Here is a 24237-nt window from a genome sequence, read left to right on the forward strand (position 1 = left end):
CCCATGAGAGTGGTGAAGCCCTGGACTGGGTTGTCCAGGGAGGTTGTTGAGGCCCCATCCCTGGAGGTGTTTAAGCCCAGGCTGGATGAGGCTCTGACCAGCCTGATGTAGTGTGGGGTGTCCCTGCCCATGGCAGTGGGGTTGGAACTAGGTGATCCTTGTGGTCCCTTCCAACCCTGACTGATACTATGATACTATGATACTATGAAAAAGCATTAACATTACCAGGAGAACCAACTATGCTCCATAAATGTATCAATCATGACCTTGGCTGCACTAGCTAATCATAAGTGGTTTAAGCTTTCTTGATCTCAGTTGCCAATTGCTGTTAAACCAAACACAAAGAATAAACAGCCTGTAGGCATGTTATTTCCACTGAAATAACCCCACCACATGTTGGTCTACACTGCATATCAATGTTTTCCTAAAGTTATGATACTCATTTTCAATGCTGTGTAGTAGTTTAGAAGAGCCTTTGACAGTTATACCTAAAATGTCTTGCTGGGAGTCCTGTGTCCAGTTCTGGGCCCCTCAATTTAAGAAGGATATTGAGACACTTCAACGTGTTCAGAGAAGGGCAACGAGGCTGGGGAGAGGTCTGGAGCACAGCCCTGTGAGGAAAGGCTGAAGGAGCTGGGGTTGCTTAGCCTGGAGAAGAGAAGGCTCAGGGGAGACCTTCTTGCTCTCTACAACTACCTGAAGGAAAGCTGTAGCCAGGTGGGGCTCTCTTCTCCCAGGTAACCAGCACCAGAACAAGAGAATACAGTCACAAGCTGCACCAGGGGAAGTTTAGGCTGGATGTTAGGATGAAGTTATTCATAGAAAGAGAGATTTGCCATTGAATGTGCTGCCCAGGGCAGGGAGGTGGTGGAGTCACCATCCCTGGAGGTGTTCAAAAAGTATTGGATTGTGGCACTTGAAGCCGTGGTTTAGTTAGTCAGGAGGTGCTGGGTGATAGGTTGAACCTGATGATCTCTGAGGTCTTTTCCAACCTTATTAATTCTATATTTCTATGATTCTCTGATTCTGTTATCTGTTATACTTAAGCTTCAAATAACAGAAGAAACTGAACGATCCCAGCTCCTTCAGATGCTCCTCCTCATTAGTCATGTGCCCCAGACTCTTCACAAGCCTTGCTGCTCTTCTCTGGACACACTCCAACACCTCAATATCCTTCCTATACTGAAGGTCCCAGAACTGAACACAATTTAGAATGTACAGCAGAGGACAACTCTGCTGAAGAAGATTTTAAAAGAATGGAATGGAATGGAATGGAATGGAATGGAATGGAATGGAATGGAATGGAATGGAATGGAATGGAATGGAAATGAATGGAATGGAATGGAATGGAATGGAATGGAATGGAATGGAATAGAATAGAATAGAATAGAATAGAATAGAATAGAATAGAATAGAATAGAATAGAATAGAATAATAGAATAATAGAATTAACTAGGTTGGAAGAGATCTTTGAGGTCATTAAGTCCAACCTGTCACCCAACACCATCTAACCAACAAAACCATGGCACCTCATCCAGAACACCACCATCTGAAAAACAGATCTGAATGCCATAGGCTTTGTTTGCTTGCTTGGTTTGGTTTGTTTTTTTACATTTATTTTTTCTGCTGTGGGTTTTTCTTTTGGCCTCAAGTGCTCAATTAAGCATACAACAACAGAGAGAGGATTTCAGTTTTTCACAAGAATTAATATTAATGGAAATCTATGTCTGCAAAACAAAGCAGTGATCAACAGCTCACAGCTCACAGCGCTGATTCTGAATTATGTGCATATTTCTTCCTTGATTTTTCCCCCCTCCTATAATGGACCTTTTTAAAAAAGGATATAGAGAATCATAGAATCAATAAGGTTGGAATAGACCTCAAAGATCATCAAGTCCACCCTGCCACCCAACACCTCAGGACTGCTAAACCATGGCACCAAGTGCCACGTCCAATCCCTTATTGAACACCTCCAGGGACGGTGACCCCACCACCTCCCTGGGCAGCACATTCCAAAGGCTAACAACTCTTTCTGGGAAGAACTTTCTCCTCACCTCAAGCCTAAGGTTGTGAGTTCAAGCCTGCAGTGGGCGCTAGTATCCTCCCTACTCTAGTCATGAGGTCTGTGGTGACAGGTTGGACTCGATGATCTTTGAGGTCTCTTCCAACCTTAGTGATACTGAATACTGAATACTAAACTTCCCCTGGCACAGTCTGAGACTGTGTCCTCTTGTTGTGGTGCTGGTTGCCTGGGAGAAGAGACCAACCCCCACCTGGCTACAGCCTCCATACAGGTAGTTGCAGACAGCAAGAAGGTTTCCTCTGAGCCTCCTCTTCTCCAGGCTAAACAACCCCAGCTCCCTCAGCCTCTTCTCATAGGACTTGTAAGAGATGTTGTAAGAGATGGAAGATAACCATCAGGAAGGCCCAGGGGGGCAAGAGGCAGGCCTGCAGACTGCAGGGCTGTGGGTACATGTCAGGAGGAGCAGGCAGAGATAAGAAAAGGAACACATGAGGAAGGGGCCCATATGTAAAAATATTCTATCACTTGCAAATGACCATGAGACAGACAACACTACCAGAAAGCCCTGAAGAAGGGAGGAGCTCGTTTTATGCTGCAGTTTGTTTGGGCATCCTGGGCAGAGGTCTGTATGTCAACCCAGCAACAAAGCCTCTGCTGCTGCCCTTGGGCTTATTTTCTGCTTGATGGCTAAGCAAAATAAAACCCAGAAAAACCCCCAACCAAAAGTGGGGAGTGATGAGACAGAAGAATGCAAAAGCTGCTGAAGGCATGTTCCAATTCCCAAACAGAGGGGCAGGCCAAGGAAGATGAGGAAGAAATATTGTTTAATTATGTTTAGGAAATTATCATTAGGAAATTAGTTGTATTGTACTTAACTCAGTTATTTCCAATGATGAGGCTGTGACCAAAAGCTAACTTTGCTGTAATTTTCCACTGATGTAAAGTGTTTCAAGAGTTATGGGGGGAAAAAATAAAACCAAACCAAATAAAGAAAAAAAAGAGAAAACAAAACCCAAACACACACACACAGACAAAACCCGCAAACAACTAACTTTTTCCTTTGGTCACCCTTTCCAACCTGCAGCTCTCAAATTTAAGCACAGATGCTATGAAATTCTCACTGGAAGAACTCCATGAACAGCCTTTTTATTTCTGCCACCTCTGGAGCCTTGATGTGAGTTTGCTCTTCACACATCTCTGTCTTCTCTTCCTACCCTTTTTATTTCCATCCCCAAGAAACTCCTTGTGGCTGAACATACTCTGTTGTGAAATCATACCTCTCTCTCCAGGTATTTCCATTTAAGTGCAGAAACCTACACTGGGAAATTATGTAGTCCTCATGGCTGCTACCTGGCCACACATCTTCTACCAGAGCAAAGGTAAAGTGAACAAAGAAATCAAGTAGTTACTCTGGTGTAAAGCTGTGAAATCATTTTCATATCATAGCATCTTTGTTATGTTGGCAGGCTTGTTAACTGCAGGAAAAAAACATCTGTCAAGCTGAGTTTTATGTGGAATGGAATGGAATGGAATGGAATGGAATGGAATGGAATGGAATGGAATTAACCAGGTTGGAAAAGACCTTCGGGATCATCAAGTCCAACCTATCACCCAACACCATCTAATCAACTAAACCATGGCACCAAGTGCCCCATCCAGTCTCCTCTTAAATGGAATGGAATGGAATGGAATGGAATGGAATGGAATGGAATGGAATGGAATAGAATAGAATAGAATAGAATAGAATAGAATAGAATAGAATAGAATAGAATAGAATAGAATAGAATAGAATAGAATAGAATAGAATAGAATAGAATAGAATAGACCAGGTTGGAAGAGACCTTTGAGATCATTGAGTTCAACCTATCACCGAACACCATCTAATCAACTAAACCATGACACCAAGCACCCCATCCAGTCTCTTCCTAAACACCTCCAGTGATGGTGACTCCACCACCTCCCTGGGCAGCACATTCCAATGGCAAATCACTCTCTCTATGAAGAACTTCTTCCTAACATCCAGCCTAAATCTCCCCTGGCACAGCTTGAGACTCTGTCCTCTTGTTCTGGTGCTGGTTGCCTGGGAGAAGAGACCAAATCCCTCTAAACAGGACTGTTCATAAATATAGAAGACTAAAATCCCATCTTTCACTTAGGAAAGAAAGGCACACTCTAGCCCATCAGCTTTTGAAGGATTTACATCCCAAGCACAGGACCGTGAGGACTGCTGGTTACATGACTGAGCGAGATTCTCTAGTCAGTAATAACACCAGTTTAAATTTATATGGGGTTGCTCTGAAGAAAAGTAATTAGCATATGGCTGACTTCCCATGTATTAGAGCAAACAGTAATAGTGACTATATCAGTATTTTCAGCAGCATAGCATAATTTCATCTGTCTTGGTCATGATGAGTTGTGCATCTGAGTCACTTCACAGATGTGCAAGACACGATAAGAATGAGCACAATGTCAAGGATTAGATTTTCCTGAAGGCAGAGGACATGAGACCACATTATGAGAGACTACCTAGAAAGCAGCACTCAGCCAGTCATTACCTATTTGAGTCACAGAAAATCCCTCACAGGTGGTTAATTGATAATACTGTATCACAAGGCAATCTCTGTGCTGTTGACTTGATTGCTAGGCTTCAAGTGAGGGCACGTAATCTTGGGTTTTCACAGTCCCTGAGTTCAAGGTGTCATTCTGAGTGTGTGGATTACAAGCCCCAGATCCCTGCAGAGCTAAATTCTTAAAAGGAATCTGTGTCTGCTACAAAACAAGCTCAAGGTAATCTCAACCACATCCCTCTTGAACACCTCCAGAGCTGGTGACTCCACCACCTCCCTGGGCAGCCCATTCCAATGGCTAATGACTCAGTGATGAACATTCTGCTCACCTCAGGCCTAAACTTCCCCTGGTGCAGCTTGAGACTGTGTCCTCTTGTTCTGGTGCTGGTTGCCTGGGAGAAGAGACCAACCCCCTCCTGGCTACAACCTCCCTTCAGGTAGCTGCAGACAGCAATGAGGTGTTCCCTGAGCCTCCTCTTCTCCAAGCTAAGCAACCCCAGCTCCCTCAGCCTCTCCTTGTAGGGTTTGTGCTTGAGGCCTCTACCCAGCCTTGTTGCCCTTCTCTGGACACGTTCAAGTGTCTCAATGTCCTTCTTAAACTGAGGGGCCCAGAACTGGCCATCAACATGACTCTTGTAGATGTCGAAGAGAAATGAGGACACTGAATCTACCCAAGAAGCTCTTGCCAGGAGCTCTTAGATGATGTTTATAGATGCTAGCTGAAATAAACAAAACAGGGAAATGATTAATGGCACCGAGTCTGGTAGGTGGGTTCTCATCCTGGCAGACACTCGACAGACTGTGGGTTCGACTTAGTCACAAAAGGAGGATGTGGAGAAGCCGGAGCAGATAACAAAAAAAGTCTGCAAAACACATGCCTCTAGTTGGAATCAGATTTGTTAACACAGCCCTTCAGGCAGTCTTATTCTTAGAACTAAAATAAACAGAACAACCCCAGTTGTCAAGAGTGTCACTGATTAATCATGAGGTTTCCCCTACTTCAAGAAAAGCAGAGGCATCTCAACCACCATTCAGCACTTGCCCAGATTTCCCCCTATATTCAGTGGAGCAAAACAAGGAGTGTTATGGACTCTTGACTGAGATGGCTGGTTAAGGAAGTAGGAGTGGATAGAGTAAAATCCAAGCTGTTGCTTTTTCGGGTTTCCATACAGCATGGGGAGAGATAGGAAATGCCAAGATGCAATGCAAAACAGAGCCAGGCTGAATCACTCCCTGAAGCCGCTCGCTCAGCTGCACAAGGAGAATGGGCACCTATCTAACATCTGTAGGATCAGATCTGCATTCAACCCACCTCCATCCTGGCACAGCAGGCTCTATACAGATTTAGCATACCAAAGGATTAATCTACCCATCATTGAACTTAGATGTCCATAAAGTGATTGCTGGAGTTCCAAAAATACGAGTGGTGTGGCAGACAAACTCCTGCTTCCATCAATCAGCTTTTCATTAACATCATTCATGCTGTCCTCTTTATGCTGAATGGAATCTGCATTCTGTCTTTACCATGCAAATACCTCCTGCTTACATAATAAATACCACCACACAGTGAACCCTTCAGTGTTCTCCTTAAACTGTTGGAAAACTCTCTCTGCACTGCTTAGGGCTGAAAAGATTTTTCAGATCTGAGCATACACATGAACTGTAAAATCTCTTTCCTGTGCAAGCACACCCACATATCCATTCATTTTTCCCTGGTGAAGAAAGGCATTGACATTGACAATGTCATTGACATTGACATCTTCACCTTTATTCATTGGGTTGAGAATCTCTGCACAGATGAAAGTTCCTTTCCAGGATTGTCCTAGTTTAGCAGAAGACTAACTTAGACCTTTCTCTGTAATGAATGAAGTGTGAGTGTTAGGGGTTTTGTTGGGTTTGTTTGTTTGATTTGGTCTCCTGTTTTGCTCCCAAAAGGATTTTCAGATATCACTTAGGGAAAGGAAAAAAAACAACAAAACTTTTAACCATAAGAAAAGTGTATAAAAAATAATAACCTTGAACAGTTTCCTGGTCTAATTCAGGAACAGTGTGGGCAGCTGGAGCAGGGAAGTCATTCTGCTCCTGGACTCAGCACTGGTTAGGCCACACCTTGAGTCCTGTGTCCAGTTCTGGGCCCCTTAGTTTAGGAAAGCTGTTGAGTTGCTGGAAGGTGTCCAGAGAAGGGCAACAAAGCTGGGGAGGGGTTTGAAGCACAGCCCTGTGAGGAGAGGCTGAGGGAGCTGGGGTTGCTTAGCCTGGAGAAGAGGAGGCTCAGGGAAGACCTTCTTGCTGTCTTCAACTCCCTGAAGGAAGGTTGTAGCCAGGTGGGGGTTGGTCTCTTCTCCCAGGCAGCCAGCACCAGAAGAGAACACAGTCTCAAGCTGTGCCAGAGGAGGTTTAGGTTGGATGTTAGGAAGAAGTTCTTCCTAGAAAGAGTGATTGGCCATTGGAATGTGCTGCCCAAGGAGGTGGTGGAGTCACCATCACTGGAGGTGTTTAGGAAGAGACTGGATGGGGCAATTAGTGCCATGGTTTAATTGATTAGATGGTGTTGGGTGATAGGTTGGACTCGATGATCTTGAAGGTCTTTTCCAACCTGGTTAATTCTATTCTAATTCTATTTCCTTCTAGAAGTTCTGCCACATCCAGGAAATATTATCCTCCATTTTCCTCACAGAACAGGGCTGAACATCAGAAATAAAATCCAAGCTTTGATGTATCTCTCATTTTCATCTATCCATTCTCAAACAATTTGTCTATGCATTGAAGGAACCACTAAAAATCTCTGTATGCATGTGGAGGCAACCCTCTGTAAGCAAAAAAAACATTACTCAAGTGCACTGTAACAGTGCAATCTTGACTTGTCAAAACTTAGGACCTCAAATAACTCCCTCTGTGTTTCCTTCAAGGCATTCCTATGTCCAACCACTTCTCCTCTGAATTGTCTTCATAAATTGTGAGTCCTCCACAGCATTGTTACTGACTTTCAGGGAAAATACTCTGACAGAAAGCCAGATTTTCATGGGCAGCTCCAAAGGAGTTCCTTGTCCTGCATTATTACTTCCTCTTCTGCCAGAACACTATTTCTCCTGGGAAGAATTTGATTTCCTTACTTATCAACACCTTCCCCTGCACATCAGCATGTTTCCTCTCACCTTCTTTCAGCCACACTGTGCAAAACTCCAAGAAAAGGTGAAGTGTTGTATGTGTTAATGAAAGGCAGATTAGGAATTGGCTGATAATGACATAGATGCTGCATCCCATATTGCCATGGGAGTTTCTACCACCTATCAAGCTAGAACACGTGTGCACAGGTAGGCAATATACCGTGGAGAGGCACTTGTGCACCTTGCTATTAGCCTGAAACAGGTTTTCCAGCATCTGAGCAGTGACCCATTAATAGCTTGCATAATGAAAAACAGCACTGGAATGAGTCAGTGCGCTTGGCAAATTCAGATCATTAACCGTGAGGAAGCGCTTCAAGCGGATCAAGGGAGAAACACACACCCCAGAGAACATTACACAGAGAAAGCTTATTAGTGGCAAGTAAACAGGTGCAACATTCCCCTAGAAATGGTGGGATGGACCCTTCCTTTCCCATAGAAAATCCCTCTCTGAAAGACTAGGTCCCACCTTTCACAAGAGAATACAAGGTGGACTCTTTGCCATCCCTCTCCAGGTACCTACTCACCGAAAGGGAGCTTGGTAAGAAATAAGTAGGAAGAGAAAGTGTATGGTTCCTACAATTCCAGGCTCACCACTGTGAAAACACAGCAGGAGGAGGCAGAGATTAAGAGCAATCCATATACAGATCCATACTGTACATGATGTGGTAAGGAAAGACTTAGGCACCCTGGGAGGCACTCCAACAGCCTGCAAGAGAACTGAGTTTCACTAAGTGGTGAGCACAGCGCTCATCTCCAGGAAGCTGGAGCAAAAGTAAAGCAGACAAATGAGTCTTTCACTCAAAGGAACCAACAAAAATAACCCACCCTGAAGCTACAGACAAATCATTCCACTTAACAGTGTCAATTCAGATTAAGGCCACATCAGGGCTGCAACTGTTCCTCTTGAGCAGATTCTCTATTAGTGGTGACAACTCACAGCCGATACACATACATGGAGTGATAATTGGCTGCTGGAATGGTGCTCTTGTACCAGCATGAGAAATTCAGAGTTAGCTTCCTCACAGTTTCAGAGAGCCTGGTCTAAACATTTTGACCATCTTAAGAAGACATTCCAAACACTTTGTGGTTTTGTTGGTTTGGTTTAAAGAATTAACCAGGTTGGAAAACACCTTTGAGATCATCGAGTCCAACCTATCACCCAACACCATCTAATCAACTAAACCATGGCACCAAGCACCCCATCCAGTCTCCTCCTAAACACCTCTAGTGATGGTTTCCAACACCTCCCTGGGCAGCACATTCCAATGGCCAATCACTCTTGCTGGGAAGAACTTCTTCCTAACATCCAGCCTAAACTTCCCCTGGTGCAGCTTGAGACTGTGCCCTCTTGTTCTGGTGCTGGGTGCCTGGGAGAAGAGACCAACCCCCACCTGGCTACAACCACCCTTCAGGGAGTTGTAGGCAGCAAGAAGGTCTCCCCTGAGCCTCCTCTTCTCTAGGCTAAGCAACCCCAGCTCCCTCAGCCTTTCCTCATAGGGCATGTGCTCTAAACCCCTCACCAACTTTGCTGCCCTTCTCTGGACACCTTCCAGCAAGTTGTTCTTTGTTGTTGTTCTTGGTTATCCATTTATTTTTAAATAGGTTGAAGAAATGCAAGACAAAAATGCATGTTTCCACTGACCCAATCTGATATTTATTATTCATAGATTCACATATTTCATCAGGTTGGAAGGGACCCTCTAAGGTCATCTTGTCCAACCTCCCCCCTCACTTTACCCCACAGTGAGCAGGGACACAGAGAGATTTATTAGCCATTGGAATGTGCTGCTCAGGGAGGTGGTGGAGTCACTGTCTCTGGATGTGTTCAAGAGGGGACTGGACGTGGCACTTAAAGCCATATTTTAGTAGTCATGAGGTCTTGGGTGATAGGTTGGAGTTGGTGATCTTTGAGGTCTTTTCCAACCTTATGGTTTCTATGATTCTATGACACCTCCACCTACATCAGGCTGCCCAGGGCTGCATCGAGTCTGATATTGAATGTCTCCAGGGACAGGAACTCAACCACATCTGTGGGCAACCTGTTCCAGTACTTTGCCACCCTTGCTGTAAAGAAATTCTTCCTTATGCCCAAGCTAAATCTACCTTGCTCCAATTTGAAACCATTGCCCCTTGTCCTAACACTATGTTCTACATCTAAGTGCCATGTTCTACACATTGGCCACAACAACCCATGCAGTGCTACAGTCTGGGGTCAGAGTGGCTGGAGAGTGGCCAGGCAGAGAGGGACCTGGGGGTACTGGTTGAGAGTAGGCTGAACATGAGGCAGCAGTGTGCCCAGGTGGCCAAGAAGGCTAATGCCATTCTGGCCTGGATGAGGAATAGTGTGGCCAACAATAGAAGGGAGGTCATTGTGCCCCTGTACTCAGCACTGGTTAGGCCACACCTTGAGTCCTGTGTCCAGTTCTGACTAGAGAAAGGCATCAAAGCTGGGGAGGGGTTTGGAGCACAGCCCTGTGAGGAGAGGATGAGGGAGCTGGGGTTGCTTAGCCTGGAGAAGAGGAGGCTCAGGGGAGACCTTATTGGTGTCTACAACTCCCTGAAGGGAGGTTGTAGCCAGGAAGGGGTTGATCTCTTCTCCCAGGCAACCAGCACCAGAACAAGAGGACGCAGTCTCAAGCTGCACCTGGGGAAGTTTAGGCTGGATGTTAGAAAAAAAATTCTTCACAGGAAGAGTGATTGGCCATTGGAATGTGCTGCCCAGGGAGGTGGTGGAGTCGCCAGCACTGGAGGTGTTTAGGAAGAGACTGGATGGGGTGCTTGGTGCCATGGTTTAGTTGATTAGATGGTGTTGGATGATGGGTTGGACACGGTGATCTTGAAGGTCTCATCTAACCTGGTCTATTCTATTCTATTCTATTCTATTCTATTCTATTCTATTCTATTCTATTCTATTCTATTCTATTCTCTCCCCTCAGGACAGCTCTGGGTGGGAGAGCATGGATCAGGTGCCACATTCCAAAGGAAGATCTTTCTTCCATACAGTGGAAATGCAGAGCCTGAAGCTAAGAGCTGTAATCCTCTCCAGTCATTTATTGTTTCCTTGGCATAAGGACTATGATTGTCTCAAGTGTATGCAGTATATGACATTTTCTAATGTTGTCTTGCTGCTGTGGGATGATTTTGTTGCTAGAAGCAGGGACCTGATGCTGATCTTGTTTTAAACTACACTAACCTCTGTTGAAGTCAGTGAAGGGTAAGGCTGTTGTGAGATGGATCAGACTGATTGCCCATTGGAATGTGCTGCCTGGGGAGGTGGTGGAGTCAGGATCACTGGAGTCATTTAGGAGGAGACTTGATGGGATGCTTGGTGCCATGGTTTAGTTATTAGATGGTGTTGGATGATGGATTGGACTCAATGATCTTGAAGATCTCTTCCAACCTGGTTAATTCTATTCTATTCTATTCTATTCTATTCTATTCTATTCTATTCTATTCTATTCTATTCTATTCTATTCTATCCTATCCTATCCTATTCTATTCTATTCTATTCTATCCCATTCCATTCCATTCCATTCCATTCCATTCCATTCCATTCCATTCCATTCCATTCCATTCCATTCCATCTTTTAATTATCCCTGAATATCAGGCCCTGATGGCTCTTCAAAGTGTAATCTCTGTCCTTTGTTGGATGCAGAGGGGAACATAGTGAGAAAGGATGAGGAAAGGGTTAAGGTATTCAATACCTTCTTTGCCTCAGTGTTTGGTATTAAGACCTTTTTTTTTTTGCTAGATACCCAGCCACTGAGCTGGAAGATAGGGGTGTGCAGCTGAATGAAACCCCTGTAGAGGAGGAGATGGTCTGGGACCTGTTGCACCACTTAGACATATACAAGTCTGCAGGGCAGTATGGCATCTACCTGAAAGTACGAGAGTGCTGGCACTTCAGTTCTTCCTTTAGACATTTAAGTCTTACACAATCCCCTAATGCCCTTCCTCTGCACCTCACAGTGTGCCCCCATGACCCCAGGCTTTGACCTGCATCAGACTATGAGATGAAGCAAATAGCCTCTGTCATGGACTCCTGGTGTTGTGTGTTACCTCTGGTCTCCAAGGCTGAGGTTCATGTCTCTCAGGGTTTATTTGGGCTACCCTAGCTACCCTGGTGCCTCCAGGCTCCCTGTGTGATGTAGGTAGGATAGTTCCAGCTGTGGGCTTGAGGAAGTAGGGCAGGAGATGGTTTGGGTCCCCCACCCATCATTGATGCTCTGCACTCCTTTGGGTGGCTACAGAGTGGGGATTTTATCACAAACCCTAATCCTAGGTAGCTAGGCATAACAAGCTCAGTGGAGCAGCTTCATTTAAATGTTTCTTGATGTTAACAACCCCATTTCTCAATTAGAATGGAAAATAAAGTTGATTATGCATGTCCACAGGGTGACACTGCACCGTTGACCAGTAACTGTAAAGCAAATGAGAAAGGTCACCACAAATAGTATTTTAGTTTAATTATTCCTAAAAGACCACAGAGACTCACTGCAGGGGGGGGTTGTTGTTGGTTTTTTTTCCCCTTACAGCTAGCAAGCAGCGTTTAACAGACTTTATTCTATTTATATGTGTAAAGGGACAGATTTGGATGACATGGCCTTGGCTTTTTCAATGATGGTTTCCATAAATACAGAGAAGTTGCTTTTGTTTGTTTCTTTAGCAGTATTTCCATGCACTTCTTTTGGGTTTGGTAAATTGAATTGAATTGAATTGAATTGAATTGAATTGAATTGAATAGGCCAGGTTGGAAGAGACCTTCAAGATCATCTCATCCAAGCTATCAAGTAATCCAACTCACCTAATCAACTAAACCATGGCACCAAGCACCCCATCAAGTCTCCTCTTGAACACCTCCAGTGATGGTGACTCCACCACCTCCCTGGGCAGCCCATTCCAATGGGCAATCACTCTCTCTGTGTAGAACTTCTTCCTAACATCCAGCCTAAACCTCCCCTGGTGAAGCCTGAGACTGTGGCCTCTTGCTCTGGTGCTGGCTGCCTGGGAGAAGAGACCAACCTCTGCCTGTCTATAACCTCCCTTCAGGTAGTTGTAGAGAGCAATAAGATCACCACTGAACCTCATCTTCTCCAGGCTAAGCAACCCCAGCTCCCTCAGCCTCTCCTCATAGGGCTTGTGTTCCAAACCCCTCACCAACTTCATTGTCCTTCAATATAAGGCTAAGCTTGCCTGTAAAGCAACTTCAGTCTTCTCACACAATCTCTGACAGAAATTGCATTCTAAGATGAGATGTACAGATCTCATTCTACAGATTATGATATTTGATGGAAATCGTGGATTTACTTAGGTAATTTTAATGCTTTCATAGGGCCGTTAATAAAGATGGAATGGAATGGAATGGAATGGAATGGAATGGAATGGAATGGAATGGAATGGAGTGGAGTAGAGTAGAGTAGAGTAGAGTAGAGTAGAGTAGAGTAGAGTAGAGTAGAGTAGAGTAGAGTAGAGTAGAGTAGAGTAGAGTAGAATAGAATAGAATAGAATAGGCCAGATTGGAAGAGACCCTTAGAATAGGATAGAATCATAGAATCAATAAGATTGGAAAAGACCTCAAAGATCATCAAGTCCAACCTGTTACCCAACACTTCATGACAGCTGAACCATGGCACCAAGTGCCATGTCCAATCCCCTCTTGAACACCTCCAGGGATGATGACTCCACCACCTCCCTGGGCAGCACATTCCAATGGCTAACAACTCTCTCTGTGAAGAACTTTTTCCTCTCCTCAAGCCTAAACTTCACCTGGTGCAGTTTGAGACTGTGTCCTCTTCGAGATCATCGAGTCCAACCCATCATCCAACACCATCTAATCAACCAAACCATGACACCAAGCACCCCATCCAGTTTAGAGGGCACAAAGTTGAAGTGTTTAGTGTTAACTTTGGTTTTATTTTTGCTAGTTAGGCCTTGCTCTGCTCCTCCTAGGAAAACACAACTGATTATTTTTGCTAATTAGTAATACATCAATGGACTGAATCACATCTGTAATTAGTAGCAAGATTTTGAGTAGGTGTCAGGGGTTCTTTTTTGGAGTCTGATTTGCATTGTTAACCTACTATACACGCATACATACGTGTATCTACAGATTTAATGCACAAAAGAAAGAGCTGCTTGGTTTCCAAAGCAATCAGTTGAAGGTGCTTTGTAGTCTGCCATCGCTGTTCCTCCTGCTTGGGGCTGAATTTGCTGCTTCTGGACAGCTGGAGTTTGTCACCAGAAAGTAAGTGGAGCTGGGAAACCAGAAAATAAACCCATGCTTTGTTCCTGTCATCCAGTAAGCCTGGTAATTTACTCCACAGAAGTGTTGGTGAAAATAGCCCTTCTTAGGTTTGCTCAGTTAGTTTCTGAGACAAACAGAGGAAAAAAAAAAATGCTGAAGGGAGGGAATGATTTTGAGGGAAGGCTTGCAGCAGGGCAGGCCTGGAAGATGGAAGAGCTGGGCTGGGATGTGGCTCATGTTCCCCTGCTGTGTCCAAATTGAACTACTGAATAGGTGCAAATGTAGATGGCAGGGTAAAAATGGAAACTATTCAAAGCAAAAAGCAATTAACTTGTATACAGATAGCTTTCTGGCATTCACAGCTGCATAGATTTTTGGTTGTGTACTGTAGATGCGCTGTGGAAGGCTAAAGCCTCTGTATGTCCATCTCCAGCTGTTCATGCACATAAAATAGATAAGCAAATGAAGCCAAGTGAGCATTGTGTATAGCATCAGACTTGTGTGCAGAGATAGGCATCTCAAGTACTAGTGCAACATCCTGTCCTGTCAAATGGCCCTTGTATCAGCCTTTTGTGAGAAGAAATTGCATATTTTACACCAAAGGAGTCACTCCAGTTGCATAAAAATGAAAGATGGCAACCTGCTGAGTGTATGTCATATCTCTAGGATAAAGCCTAGGGCTGAGACTGCTGAGCTGAAGTGGAGGATTGCTGAAAGCGTGAAACGTGAGTTCCTCACACAACTTTGGTGTATCCTGGTGACTGTGTCTTTGGAAAATCTAAGATTTAAGCTGTTCCACATCGAATAAATTATAGTGTTCATGTCCTACTACAAACAATTAACTTAAAAACTTGTTAAGCCATGCTTTAAAAATAATAATAATTCTAAAAAAGGCATTTTGAGTTAATGTGAAATCAACGTTGATTTGCAGAATGGAATGGAATGGAATGGAATGGAATGGAATGGAATGGAATGGAATGGAGTGGAGTGGAGTGGAGTGGAATAGAATAGAATAGAATAGAATAGAATAGAATAGAATAGAATAGAATAGAATAGAATAGAATAGAATAGAATAGAATAGAATTAAACAAGTTGGAAAATAACTTTGAGGTCATCGAGTCCAACCTATCACCCAACACCATCTAATCAACTAAGCCATGGCAACAAGCACCTCATCCAGTCTCTTCCTAAATACATCGAGTGATGCTGACTCCACCACCCTCCTGGGCAGCACATTCCAATGGCAAATCACTCTTTCTGGGAAGAACTTCTTCCTAACATCTAGCCTAAACCTCCCCTGGTGCAGCTTGAGACTGTGTCCTCTTGTTCTGGTGGTGGTTGCCTGGGAGAAGAGACCAACCCCCATCTGGCTACAACCTCCCTTCAGGTAGTTGTAGACACCAAGAAGGTCTCCTCTGAGCCTCCTCTTCTCCAGGCTAAGCAACCCCAGCTCCCTCAGCCTCTCCTCACAGGGCTGTGCTCCAAACCCCTCCCCAGCTTTGCTGCCCTTCTCTGGACACCTTCCAGCAACTCAACATCTTTCCTAAACTGAGGGGCCCACAACTGGACACAGGACTCAAGGTGTGGCCTAACCAGTGCTGAGGACAGGGGCACAATGACTTCCCTGCTCCTGCTGGCCACACTGTTCCTGATACAGGCCAGGATGCCATTGGCCTTCTTGGCCACCTGGGCATACTGCTGGCTCATGTTCAGCCTACTGTCTACCAGTACCCCCAGGTCCCTTTCTGCCTGGCTGCCTCCAGGCACTCTGACCCCAACCTGTAGCACTGCATGGGGTTGCTGTGGCCAATGTGTAGACCTTGGCACTTGGATGTGTTCAATCAGACATTCCCACACCACGGAAAACAAGAGGGCTGCCTGCCTGAAAGGAGAGTCTTACAAAGACATCATGAATTAGCAGGAAACCAGCTTGGAAAGATAAGATATTAACCAATTTCTGTGGGGAATAAGAACACTGGAGATTATTTACTTTGCTTTAATTACTTTGGCACACTGCTAGATTAGTTTTTGTACGCTGCTAGATTTCCATCCCATCGTTTTGCAAATGCAAAGAAGCAAGTTCATGTTCTGAATATTTAAAGTTCACACAGCCATATTATCTTGTCCTGTGCTGGAGCTCCTGCCACTCCATTCACAAACAAATGAGAGGGTTACAGTTTCAATTCCACAATTGTTGTTATTATTCTTATTGTTACAGTGATGAAAGCAACAGCTTTAATTTCTAGAGACATGGGCTTTGACAAGAAGCACACTGATAACATGTACAATATCACAACAAATGTAATCATCAGGTTGCACTGATGATTTCATTCTAGGTCACAGCTAGGCCATCCTCCACTTCCATGGAACACTTTGATGGAAAATTGAAGTGAAGCCAATTTCCAGAGGGTTTTCATCTGAAAAAATAAACCCCAGTGTAATCACAGAATCACCAAGGTTGGAAGAGACCTCAAATATCATCAAGTCCAACCTGTCACCACAGACCTCATGACTAAACCATGGCACCAAATGCCAGGTCCAATTGCCTCTTGAACACCTCCAGGAATGGAGACTCCACCACCTCCCTGGGCAGCACATTCTAATGGTCAATCACTCTTTTTATCAAGAACTTCTTCCAAACATCCAGCCTAAACCTCCCCTGGCATAGCTTGAGACTATGTCCTCTTGTTCTAGTGCTGGTTGCCTGGGAGAAGAAACCAACCCCCACCTCCCCACCTGAGCCTCTTCTTCTCTAGGCTAAGCAACCCCAGCTCCCTCAGCCTCTCCCCACAGGTGTTGTGCTCCAAACCCCTCACCAGCTTGGTTGCCCTTCTCTGGACATGTTCCAGCAGCTAACATTCCTCAAAATGTGAGGCTTTCAGCATTAAGTGATAGATACATGAAACAAAACTACAAATTTACTGTGCTACAGCAAGCAAAGTGGGAAAGAATGAGGTCACTAACATGGTCAACTACACTGTTATTAATGTATTCCTACATATTTGAGAACCTGGATGTTGAAAATAATAGTTGCAGTTACAATCATAGTTACAGTTAATATGGAATGGAATGGAATGGAATGGAATGGAATGGAATGGAATGGAATGGGATAGAATAGAATAGAATAGAATAGAATAGAATAGAATAGAATAGAATAGAATAGAATAGAATAGAATAGAATAGAATAGAATAGACCAGGTTGGAAGATACCTTCGAGATCATCACATCCAACCCACCATCCAACACCATCTAATCAACTAAACCATGCAACCAAGCACCCTATCAAGTCTCATCCTAAACACCTCCAGTAATGGTGACTCCACCACCTCCCTGGGCAGCACATTCCAATGGCAAATCACTCTCTCTATGAGGAATTTCTTCCTAACCTCCAGTCTCAACCTCTCCTGGCACAGCTTGACACTGTGTCCTCTTGTTCTGCTGCTGGTTGCCTGGGAGAAGAGACCAACCGCCGCCTGGCTACAACCTCCCTTCAGGTAGTTCTACACAGCTATAAGGTCTTTCCTTATCTTGTTATAATATCTTGTTATGTATTACTAAAAAGCCAACATTTGCTGCACATATGCAAATATTTGTTTAACCTGATAGGTAGGGAACAGGTAGCTTACCAGAGGTGTATTCAAATTTTGATGTAAAATGATCCAAAATCTTCACACTGAAAGGATTCACATTTGGGTACCGTGACAGGGGATAGCTTCCAGCAATGTTTGATGACTCTGGAGAGAATTAGAAATAATTTAAATGTTAAAAAAAAAAGAAAGAATAAAATTAAAATTAAGCTGGAGAACAAACAGCATCCACTATACATAAAGTTCCTTCCCAGTAGGAAAATAAAATTGTATGTAAAGGTACAGGTCTTCCTGAAGAAATCATCAGGCCAGATACCAAGATACTTCCCTGCTAAAACACTGGATAATTCAGTTACCAGCTGGGCATCTCTGAAATAGCTGTCACCTATGAAGAGGACCAAACTTCCTATTAGGAACCTGTCCAGTTCTGGGCTACTCAATTTAAGAAGGACATTGAGACACTTGAACGTGTGCAGAGAAGAGCAACGAGGCTGGGGAGAGGTCTGGAGCACAGCCCTGTGAGGAGGGGCTGAGGGAGCTGGGGTTGTTTAGCCTGGAGAAGAGGAGGCCATGGTTTATTAGTCATGAGGTGTTGGGTGATAGGTTGGACTTACTGATCTCTGAGGTATTTTCCAACCTTATTGATTCTATGATTCTATGATGTGGAGGTGCTGGAACGTGTCCAATCAGATCCTGGACTGCATCAGGAGAAGTGTGGCCAGCAGGGCAAGGGAGGTAATTCTCCCCCTCTGCTCAGCTCTGGGGAGACCCCACCTGGAGTACTGCCTCCAGTTCTGGAGCCCCTATTCCAAGAGGGATCTGGAGGTGCTGGAAGGTGTCCAGAGAAGGGCCACGAGGATGAGCAGAGGGATGGAGCACCTCTCCTGTGAGGACAGACTGAAGGAGTTGGGGCTGTTCAGTCTGGAGAAGAGAAGGCTCCCAGGTGACCTCATTGTGGCCTTCCAGTATCTGAAGGGGGCCTACAGGAAGGCTGGGGAAGGACTTCTCAGGATCTCAGGGAGTGATAGGACTAGGGGGAATGGAATGAAGCTGGAGGTAGGGAGATTCAGGCTAGATGTGACGAGGAAGTTCTTCCCCATGAGAGTGGTGAAGCCCTGGAATGGGTTGTCCAGGGAGGTGGTTGAGGCCCCATCCCTGGAGGTGTTTAAGCCCAGGCTGGATGAGGCTCTGGCCAGCCTGATCTAGTGTGGGGTGTCCCTGCCCATGGCAGCGGGGTTGGAACTAGATGATCTGTGTGGTCCCTTCCAACCCTGAATGATACTATGGAACTATGATTATCCTATGGTCCCATGACCAGAAAGAAAAGGTCTCTCTCTGTTGCTGGCCATCTGCTAAGATCAAGCCACTGTTAGTTTCTCTGTTAATTCCTGGCTTCTTCATATTTGAGTAACAAACTGTGCCAAAACCAAGGTCTTGCAACAGGTTCGAGGACAGCATATTCTCTGTCATGCCAATGTTTTGCAAGGCCTTACAGAAGACAGACTAAAGGTTCTGGACATCTGCACCTTCATCATTTAGAAAACAATGGGATTTATGTTTAAGGAGAAACTTAAAGTACTTATTTAACTTAAATTTGCAAACCCAAGTGTCAAAGAGAGTTTGGTAAGCAGACTTTCTAGATTCTTTGAATATGAACCTTAGCTCTCAGCCTCTTCAGCTTGTTCTTCCTAGAAAGAGTGATTGGCCATTGGAATGTGCTGCCCAGGGAGGTGGTGGAGCCACCATCACTGGAGGTGTTTAGGAAGAGACTGGATGGGGTGCTTGGTGCCATGGTTTAGTTCATTAGATGGTGTTGGGTGATACGTTGGACTCAATGATCTCGAAGGTCTTTTCCAACCTGGTTAATTCTCTTCTCTTTTCTCTTCTCTCCTCTCCTCTCCTCTCCTCTCCTCTCCTCTCCTCTCCTCTCCTCTCCTCTCCTCTCCTCTCCTCTCCTCTCCTCTCCTCTCCTCTCCTCTCCTCTCCTCTCCTCTCCTCTCCTCTCCTCTCCTCTCCTCTCCTCTCCGAACCTCTCCTCTCCTCTCCTCTCCGAACCTCTCCTCTCCTCTCCGAACCTCTCCTCTCCTCTCCTCTCTGAACCTCTCCTCTCCTCTCCTCTCCTCTCCTCTCCTCTCCTCTCCTCTCCTCTCCTCTCCTCTCCTCTCCTCTCCTCTCCTCTCCTCTCCTCTCCTCTCCTCTCCTCTCCTCTCTGAACCTCTCCTCTCCTCTCCTCTCCTCTCCTCTCCTCTCCTCTCCTCTCCTCTCTGAACCTCTCCTCTCCTCTCTGAACCTCTCCTCTCCTCTCTGAACCTCTCCTCTCCTCTCCTCTCCTCTCCTCTCTGAACCTCTCCTCTCCTCTCTGAACCTCTCCTCTCCTCTCCTCTCCTCTCTGAACCTCTCTGAACCTCTCCTCTCTGAACCTCTCCTCTCCTCTCCTCTCCTCTCTGAACCTCTCCTCTCCTCTCTGAACCTCTCCTCTCCTCTCCTCTCCTCTCTGAACCTCTCCTCTCCTCTCTGAACCTCTCCTCTCCTCTCTGAACCTCTCCTCTCCTCTCCTCTCTGAACCTCTCCTCTCCTCTCCTCTCTGAACCTCTCCTCTCCTCTCTGAACCTCTCCTCTCCTCTCCTCTCCGAACCTCTCCTCTCCGAACCTCTCCTCTCCAAATCTCTCCGAACCTCTCCTCTCCTCTCCTCTCTTTTCTCTTCTCGCAAAGCTATATGATGCCCTAGCAGAATGGTCTCCTACCCACCACCAGATTTGGTAGTGGAGGCAGAATTCATCCTTTCTGTTGACAACAAATGATCCAGAGTTGGAAAAGAGTTACCAAGGTGAGCACAGCAATTTCTCATTACGAATCCCAACAGTAGCACTGACTGATTAGATCTCAGAGGAATCTAGAGTGTTGTGTCCTCCAAGCTGAACAGAAGAAATTATCAACAGGTGATGCTTTACTTTTGCTGAGAGAAAACTCCTGTTCTCCATCATGGTATAATCATAGACTGGTTTGGGTTAGAAGGGACCTTTAAAGGTCATCTAGTCACTGGCATTGAGCAAGGATATCTTCAATTGGATCAGGTTATCTCAGGTATCTTGGGTTATGGATGGCCTTAACCCTTTTCTACTTAAAATCATCCAAATGCATCACCGAAATGAGCCTCCAGCCCCTTCTATAAGGTCCCACAGGCCAGCAACGTGATGGAACCTGCTGAAGAACAGGGCTATTTTCCCTACCTCTTGTGCCATGCTGTTGTAGATACACAGGCAGGCAGTTAGAACACATTACTGTAGATTTTCATTTTATCACAGAATCACAGAAACATTCAGGTTGGAAAAGACCCTCAGGATCACCAAGTCCAACCACAAGCACCACATCCAAACAACCTTTAAACACATGCAGGGTTGGTGACTCAACCAGCACCCTGGGCAGCACATTCCAATGCCTGACCACTCTTTCCATGAAAAAATGTTTCCTACTGCCCAATCTAAACCTACCCAGTCACAGCTTGAGGCCATTCCCTCTTGTTCTTTCACTAATTACCTGGAGAAGAGAGCAGCACCAGCCTCTCCACAATGTCCTTTCAGATAGTTGTAGAGGCCAATGAGGTCTCCCCTCAGCCTCCTCTTTTCCAAACTGAACAGCCCCAGCTCCTTCAGTTGCTCTTCATAAGATTTATTCTCCAGACCCTTCCCCAGCTTCACTGCCCTCCCCTGCACTCACTCCAGCACTTCCACATCTCTCTTGTACTGAGGTGCTTAGGAAGAGACTGGATGGGGTGCTTGGTGCCATGGTTTAGTTGATTAGATGGTGCTGGGTGATAGGTTGGACTTGATGATCTCAAAGGTCTTTTCCAACCTGGTTAATTCTATCCTATCCTATCCTATCCTATCCTATCCTATCCTATCCTATCCTATCCTATCCTATCCTATCCTATCCTATCCTAACCTATCCTATCCTATCCTATTCCATTCCATTCCATTCTATTCTATTCTATCATATTATACTTTTGCCTGAAAAACAAATCAAGTTCCAGAAATAATGACACACAAGATGAGGCTGAGAAGCTAATTTTTATACCAGCCCTAAGAAGAGATTGCTAAGGAGATATTTTACTGCTCTATGTAGATACCTAACAGGGAAGACAAAGGCAAATTCTTCCCAGAGATACACCCAAAAATAACTCAAGAGGCAACAAACGTAATTTTCCATAAGAAACATTTCCACTGAATATAAGTGGGGGGAAAACTGCCATGAGAGTGGTCATGCAGTGGAATATGTATCCACAGCAGGTGGCATGCCCATCCATAGAGTAGAGTAGAGTAGAGTAGAGTAGAGTAGAGTAGGATAGGATAGGATAGGATAGGATAGGATAGGATAGAATAGAATAGAATAGAATAGAATAGAATAGAATAGAATAGAATAGAATAGAATAGAATAGAATAGAATAGAATAGAATATTATTAACTGGGTTGGAAAAGACCTTTGAGATCATCAAGTCAAACCTATCATCCAACACCATATAATCAGCTAAACCATGGTAACAAGTACCCCATCCAGTCTCTTCTTAAACACCTCCAGTGATGGTGACTCCACCACCTCCCTGGGCAGCACATTCCAATGGCAAATCACCCTTTCTGTGAAGGACGTCTTCCTAACATCCAGCCTAAACCTCCCCTGGTGCAGCTTGAGACTGTGTCCTCTTGTTCTGGTGCTGGTTGCCTGGGAGAAGAGACCAACCCCCACCTGGCTACAACCTCCCTTCAGGGAGGTGGAGACAGCAAGAAGGTCTCCCCTGAGCCTCCTCTTCTCCAGGCTAAGCAACCCCAGCTCCCTCAGTCTCTCCTCACAGGGCTGTGCTCCAAATCCCTCCCCAGCTTTGTTGCCCTTCTCTGGACATCTTCCAGCAGCTCAATATCTTTCCTAAACCGAGGAAACTGGACACAGGACTCAAGGTGTGGCCTAACCAGTGCAGTGTACAGGGGCAGAATGACTTCCCTGCTCCTGCTGGCCACACTGTTCCTGGAGATGCTCAAAATTCAACTGCACAATGCTGTGACCAGCGTGATCCAGCTGGTCCTACTTTGCACAGAGGATAGACCAGATGGCCTTCAGAGATCCATTCCAGCCTGAAATAGTTCTGATTCTATGACTGTGTGAGCAGAATAAAGAGACATGTAGGGGAAAGGCTGTTCAAAAATCCTCATCTTTTTGATATTTTATGACTGAAAAACAACTTAGTGTAAAAATACAGCCTTTACTGCTGCTAATATCCTTCCTTCTGCATCTAATATAATAGAAGTGCACCTCTACTGCATAAATCATGACAGAACACTGGGTATTTAAATAACATAGTGAACAGCAGAGATCATGCAGAAAAGGCATTCTTCAGGCTGTTACTAATAGGAATCAAAATCACAGTGTGCATCCTCCCACTGATTCAGTTTGATTAGACCTATCATATGAATATGCAGGCTCTCTGAGCCATCAAAACAGAAAGGCCACCACTTTGCACCTCTCTTTCTAGCACTGGTGAACTAAGCAGTTCAAAGAGAAACATGGCACAGTTTCACAACTCAAGACTCCCAAACAATGGCCAGCACCCAGGAATGGGACATAGCCTTTGGAGCTAAAAGCTGGTTTGTTATAGATAGAAAGAATAGAATAGCATAGAATAGCATAGAATAGACTAGATTTGACTAGACTAGACTAGACTAGACTAGACTAGACTAGACTAGAATAGACTAGACTAGAATAGAATAGAATTAACCAGGTTGGAAAAGACTTTTGAAATCATCGAGCCCAACCTATCACCCAACACCATCTAATCAACTAAACCATGGCACCAAGCACCTCATCCAGTCTCTTCCTAAACACCTCCAGGGGATGGTGACTCCACCACCTCCCTGGGCAGCACATTCCAATGGCCAGTCCTTCTCTCTGGGAAGAACTTTTTCCTAACATCCAGCCTAAACCTCCCCTGGTGCAGCTTGAGACTGTGTCCTCTTGTTCTGGGTCCGGTTCCCTGGGAGTAGAGACCAACCCGCACCTGGCTTCAACCTCTCTTCAGGTAGCTGTAGAGAGCAAGAAGGTCTCCCCTGAACCTCCTCTTCTCCAGACTAAGCAATCCCAGCTCCCTCAGCCTCTCCTCACAGGACTGTGCTCCAAACCCCTCCCCAGCTTTGTTGCCCTTCTCTGGACACCTTGCTGCAACTCAACATCTTTCCCAAACTGAGGAGCCCAGAACTGGACACAGGACTCAAGGTGTGGCCTTAACTAGTGTGGTGTACAGGGGGAGAATGACCTCCCTGCTCCTGCTGGCCACACTGCTCCTGATGAGCCTAAGAGCAGAAGTTCATATATATGAGAGGAGATGACAACCATGTAAAGTGTTTTCATTGCCAGGTTCAGAAGAGACCATGAATTGTGTATTTTCCCATAGTATAGAATTTCACTTTTGCTTTATCCAGCTTTCAAGAAACATCCTCTACCAAAAGTAACTTGGCCCTATAAAAAGGGCTTGAATACTGCCAAGGCTGGCAGGAGTCCCACCTCCCCATCATGGAGGTCCATGCTCAAAGTTCTGCTCCTCTCTTTAGATGGTAACATCACAGAACTAACTCCAGCTGTTCTAAATGTCAGCGCTGTTAACT

General features: G+C 45.1%; 1 long non-coding RNA gene across 1 annotated transcript in view; it reads right to left on the reverse strand.

Moving 5' to 3' along the window:
- Positions 1 to 17730, reverse strand: part of LOC137455552 (uncharacterized) — a 258251-nt gene extending 240521 nt beyond the window's left edge. The window contains exon 1 of the long non-coding RNA XR_010990846.1: positions 17629 to 17730. This is a non-coding gene — a long non-coding RNA (uncharacterized lncRNA). The remainder of the gene's footprint in view (positions 1 to 17628) is intronic.
- Positions 17731 to 24237: the final 6507 nt, after the last annotated feature.

Source organism: Melanerpes formicivorus, unplaced genomic scaffold (assembly GCF_026170545.1).
Source record: "Melanerpes formicivorus ecotype bairdi unplaced genomic scaffold, bMelFor1.0.p_v2 SCAF_101, whole genome shotgun sequence".
NCBI classification, from domain to species: Eukaryota; Metazoa; Chordata; class Aves; order Piciformes; family Picidae; genus Melanerpes; species Melanerpes formicivorus.